This window comes from Onychomys torridus, chromosome 3, assembly GCF_903995425.1.
Source record: "Onychomys torridus chromosome 3, mOncTor1.1, whole genome shotgun sequence".
Taxonomy (NCBI): domain Eukaryota; kingdom Metazoa; phylum Chordata; class Mammalia; order Rodentia; family Cricetidae; genus Onychomys; species Onychomys torridus.
The window spans coordinates 16,484,202-16,490,201 of NC_050445.1; positions in this window are offsets into that span (position 1 = coordinate 16,484,202).

Sequence of the window (6,000 nt, forward strand, 5' to 3'; positions counted from 1 at the left end):
TGGCTGCAGTTCAAGATTACTGAGGGAGAATTGGGGTTAACCTTTGATTGAGAGCAACAGCCACTGGTATAGGTTGCCTATATCCAGGTCCATGAGCCCACACATGCACACAAGTGGAAAAACTAATTGGATTTATTTGTCAAGAAAAAACAAAACAAAAACATGAAGTTGAAATGAAGATGGGAGATACTTGGCAGAGATTCTTGGGAAGGTGGAGAGTGAGGGCATATATGAATAAGATGCAGTATAAACAATTATGAAAATTAAAAATACAATATATAATCCCCTTTCATAAAACAGACACTGCTAATTGGGTAGAAATTTGCAAATACCTCATCAATTCCTCAATTTATTGTCATGAAGTTTTTTAACTGGTCCTTAATTATTATTTTTTTTATATTCTCCTCTCTTACTCAGGGCTCTATTGCTGTGAAGACAAAGGACTATTGTAAGAAAAAGTGTTTAATTGGGCTGTTGCTTACAGTTTTAGAGGCTTAGTCTATTATCATCATGGCAAGGAGCATGGCTGTAGGTATGGAGCTGGAGCAGTATCCAAGAGCTACATCCTGGTTCCTAAGTTATGATCTTAAAGTTTAAACTCTTGCTGACAGTACATTGTAGATAGTACTTGGAGGCATTGAGCTGGAACTAACCCAGAAGCATCTTCCTTAAGGACTGGCTCACATAATACCTAAGGTGCTTTGCAAGTATTCAAGTGAGAAAAACAATCAATAATCCTATTCAGCTATAAATCCAATGAGACACCACAATGATCACAATGGCATAAAAGTCCAAAAGTGGCACTTATATTTTGGGGAAACACACTGGTATCTATTTGAACTTATGATCTATTTATTGTGAATATTATATGTGAATAGTCTGTTTACATAATTCCTGTGATGAACCACTTCAGCCCTTCTCCTGTCTCCCTAACCCTTCTAAAATTCATTGCTACTTCTTTGTTATTGTTACACACATACATATGTAAATGTATGTTGTGTGTATGTGTGACTAAATCCATAAATAAAAGTGACCATGGGATTCCCTTCCCAAATAATATGTCTACAACACAATCTCTACTTCTAAGGCTTAGGAAATCCCACAGAATATATTGCAGAATTGTCTTATGAGAAAGATGACCAGGACACCTGGTCTGAGGTTGCATCTTCTTCACATGAAGGGAAGTTACAACAATGAAATCTCAACAGTATGGTTGCCAAAACAAGACCTTCATAATGTCAGGCCAAGTTAACATGTTAATGTGGATTAGGACAATTTCATAAAACTTCACCTTAAATGAAGAAGAGAGATAGATAATTAGTGATTGATGAGAGAGAAAGAATTACTTTTTCCCAACAATGAAACCCATAGGTTTTTATCCAATAAAAGTAGTTTAGCCTTAAAAATGATGTATGAGTCACACTAGATGGACTCAGTAAGTTGCTTTTATGCATTGAATCATGTATCTCTCTCTCTCTCTCTCTCTCTCTCTCTCTCTCTCTCTCTCTGTGTGTGTGTGTGTGTGTGTGTGTGTGTGTGTGTGTGTGTGTGTGTGTGTGTTAGAATTATAAATAATGCATAGCTGAAAAATAGGTAGATAGATAAATTCTAGTGGGGGCATTGTGGTCCAACACACAATAACTCAATTTAAACTCTTCAAATATGGATGTCAATATTTTAGAAAGTGTCTACATCCTGATAAAATTAAGTATAGAATGATCTAATTATGAAAATTTCCAGTTATGTTATAACTGAGATAATTTCATTATTAACTTTTTGGGTTTAGAGAGTTTACATTCAGCACAAATTACAAACCTCCACAGTATATCTCTGGAAAATGAGTTTATTCTTCTGATCCTATTAGTGAAATGGAGAGTGAAGAGCACAAGGTTCTCCATTCATCCTTCTTAAATCCTTCACTGTGACAGATTGTGCTCATACCTGCTTCCTAAAATAAAATGCTCTAGAGTCCTCCTTTTATATCCAGTTTGTGAATGCCCAGAATGAACTTGTTGCCCTTAAAAGTCTATGAATAAATTCACAAAGTATATATATTTGTGTGACAATTATATTTACTTAGTATTTAGGTGGCTATAAAAATTGAGATATTGGGCGTATAAATTCAATAACACAGCTTGGAATTTGTCATAGTTACTGTTCTGTTTCTGTGAAGAGGCACCATGGCCATAGATACTCTGATAAAGGAAGCATTAAATTCAGAGCTTGATTACAGTTTTTAAATGTTTAATTCATTATCTTCATGATGGAGAACACAGCATATCAGAGGCAGATGTGGTGCTGAAGAAGTAGCTTAGATTTCTATGTCCTGATTTGCAGGCTGACAGAGAGAGAAACTCTGGACTTGGAATGAGCCTTTGAAACCTCAAACCCAGTGACATACATCCTTCAACAAGCCATATATTGATGGATTATGTGACCAATGTTTGTAATGAGTAACAAATTTCCTTTTCAACATGGAATTTTTTATATCTATGTTTTCATAACTAATATAATAAGGTGTTTTGAGAGTGTCATAAAGTCCAATGACCATATTATCATACTTGGTTTTCTTATGTATGGTTATAAATGCAACTTGATGATATCATTTGGTGGGTCAAATTACATCTCAAATAATGCATGTGTGTTTATATATATGCATATTTTTGTGAAGAGCCATGACAGTAGTTTATGATTATAACTTGCCTCAAAGCCCCTTCTAAAGACCTCTCATTATATCATATATTATATTATAATATATTATATTACTTTATTTATATTATCACCAAACAATAAAAAATAAATGGACTTGTGAAATCATATTTGTTGATAATGATTTTTTATTCAATTTTTTCTCTGTCATTCTTTCCTCCTTTGGTATAATTCAACATTCATTCGGCATTTAAGGTTTGAATAAATTCTATGGTATGTCATTAATCCTCAGTGCTAGAGGAACCATTAATGTTAAACCTATAAAACTTGATAATGACTGGGTAAAATCGATAGTATTTTATGACAAATAAGGAAAATACAAAAATCCCCGATGTAACAACTTATACTCAATAGTGCATATGAAGTTGTAGGTATCATGAGGGTAGGACTGAGGAACAGAATAGAAATAAATCAAGTCTTTCCTTATTAGAGATGATATCATTTCTCACATGGAAATTGTGTGGTTTCCCAAAGCCCTTGTAAAACAGACAGATTTATAAGACTGAGGACCTTACAAAAGGCATGGGAAAGAATGGATAAGGCCTTGCCTTCTTTTGGGGGCAAGTGGGAGCGTGTGTTATCAGGGGATCATGATACAGTGGGAGAAGGGAAGAGGGGGATCCTAGATTGGTGTGTAAAATGATTGAAAAAAAATTGTTAATAAAAAAAGAGAATGGGGCAAATTTATAAAGGTCAATAAAAATAATGAATAAATAATTCAGCCATTAAAGCCTGGCACCCACTAAAATGAAAAAAGAACAACAAAATCACTTCAGGAAAATGACTATAGAGTGTAGTTTGTGTGTAATGTAAATATATATATATATATATATATACATATTAATAAATATAAAAATGTATATATGTATTTTTCTGTTTTCATATAAAGTATATATGAAACTTCATATAAAGTACATATACATATATATATATATATATATATATATATATAGAGAGAGAGAGAGAGAGAGAGAGAGAGAGAGAGAGATGTTATATAACACACACACATACTCTTGATTTAGTTATTGTTCAGTAGGGGTGGCAAAGAGACCATCAATTTCTACAGACTGTTGCCATTGCTTTTGATTACTTTACAGAACCATCGGGAACCCTCCAGAACTCAATGGTTAAATAGTTTCTGAAGTGTCATGGACATTTAGAAATCAGGTGGGACTGATCTGGAAGCTTGATTTATACTCCCTGGCTGTCAGAGTTCTAGAAGATACTATTCTATACATGCTACTGAGGGAGAAAAGCCACTTCTTCTTTGCCATTTGTGAATCATGCATCAATGAGAGCTCACCCACAAAAGTTTTAGGGACATTTACAGAATCATGGGTTGTTATAAAAAAAAGATCATTTTAAAAGAAAGTATTAATTATTACTTGGTGCCCACATACAAATGGTTGTGTGCTGGAAGCTCTGAAGATCCAGTTATAAATAGTTGTGGGCTATGATATGGGCACTGGAATCAAACTCAGGTACTCTGAAAGAACAGTAGATGAGCTTGACTACTGAGCCATCTCTTCTTCCACTAATCTAGATTTTTTGAGCATTTCTGGGATGTGTTTTATACAGTCGATTAAGTTGCAGAGTCAGGAGATTTTATTATATTTTCAGTTACCCAATCTGTGTAATGTCAAGTACCCCTTCTTTAAAAATCATCCATAAAATACCTCAGCTGTCATGATGGTATTTTCAGGAGACATTATCATTTTGTTATCAAAATGCTAAGACAAGGATCCTTAAGTAATTAGAATCTCCTTAGACTCTGTGGCCTTGCTGCAGCCAGAGTCTGTGCTGAGGTCTGTGGTTCCTGTTAACATTGTATCTCTTGAGTGCCCTGTGTCTGAACCACCAGATGGAGCCAGGTTCAAACCCAGAGACCATACTTCTGCTGCTGGGCCCATCCAGATTTGAGAGACCTACAATACACTACCAACAGAGGACACAGCAACATCTAGCTCCAAACTGCTGCCAGTGTCCACATCTGGGTCTGTGGTCCTGAAGCAGATGGAGTTTGAATGGACCCACTGTTACCACAGGAACCCATGTAAATCATATATGATGAACCATGTATTGTAGTACAAGGTCCCTGCTGAGCTGGCCCCAAGCCTCACTGGCCTGGAGTGAACTGCTTTCCCATACTCCATTGAAGAGCTGATTTTGAACCTTCCCAGCCCTGGGAAGAAGACTCTGATGACACCAACACAAGAAAGCTGGCCCATTCTCTAATAGGAGAAATGGAACCCTATGCTTGGGAAAATTCTTCCACCTCTTACCACTGTCTCTGCCCCTCAGCTGAAAAGAGTAGTCCTAGGGGCCCATACTGACCAAAACATCTGACACCCAAGCACACAAACCATAGTATCTAGCCTGTCTTTGAGCTGCTACTGATTGGCAAGGGACTGATCCTGTGGAACCATAGCCATAGAATCCCCTTGACCTGTGGCAACAACAGGATAATAGAGAGGAATGTATGTGGAGGTCCAGTATTGACAGTGTACCAAAGCTTTGAACCTGACAACAACTCATTACACAATGAACATTTACATGTAAGGCTGTTTGGACAAAAAGATGTAATGCATGAGACACAGCAGCTCCCAATGCCTTTAGGATGAAAGAAGAGGTATAGGAGATGAGGGAAAGACAGGGGAATCAAGTTTTTCTTTCTCTCTCTGTCTCTCTCTTTCTGTCCCTCCTCTCTCTATCTTTTATTATTATACATTTTCAGTATTTTTAATCTTCCCTTTGACATGACACTACAAAAGTGAGGAGCATATACGTTGGAATAAGAGATAACTGTGATTGGTTTGCATGATATGAAATTCCCAAAGAATCAATAAAAAATTATTTGAAAAGTTTTCTCAGACATCCCATGAAGAGCAAAGAAAAAGGATGGTGCCAACCATGAGAGGAGTCTGAATCCAGTAAGACAGTGCAAACACTTTAGACGACATATAAGACCAACTTTCAGGAGGATCTAGAACTGATATTATGATTGAAACATTCACACCTCAACCAGGACAGCAGAGGAATGCATCTACTTACAACTAAACTTCATTCTAGAACCCTAAACACAGACTTGGGGTGGGGAGATCCCTGGACCTGTTTGTAACTCTGTCTAGTGTGGCCACATTGAAAAATTGTCACTTCGGTGTTTTTCAGGTTTACTTGTGTGATTTATTGGCCTACTACAAATACAAGAGCCTGGCTTATTATTGTAAAAGGTCTGGATTTGCTGCCTGAAACATAATTTGTTCATAATTCATAAATAATTAATCATTTACC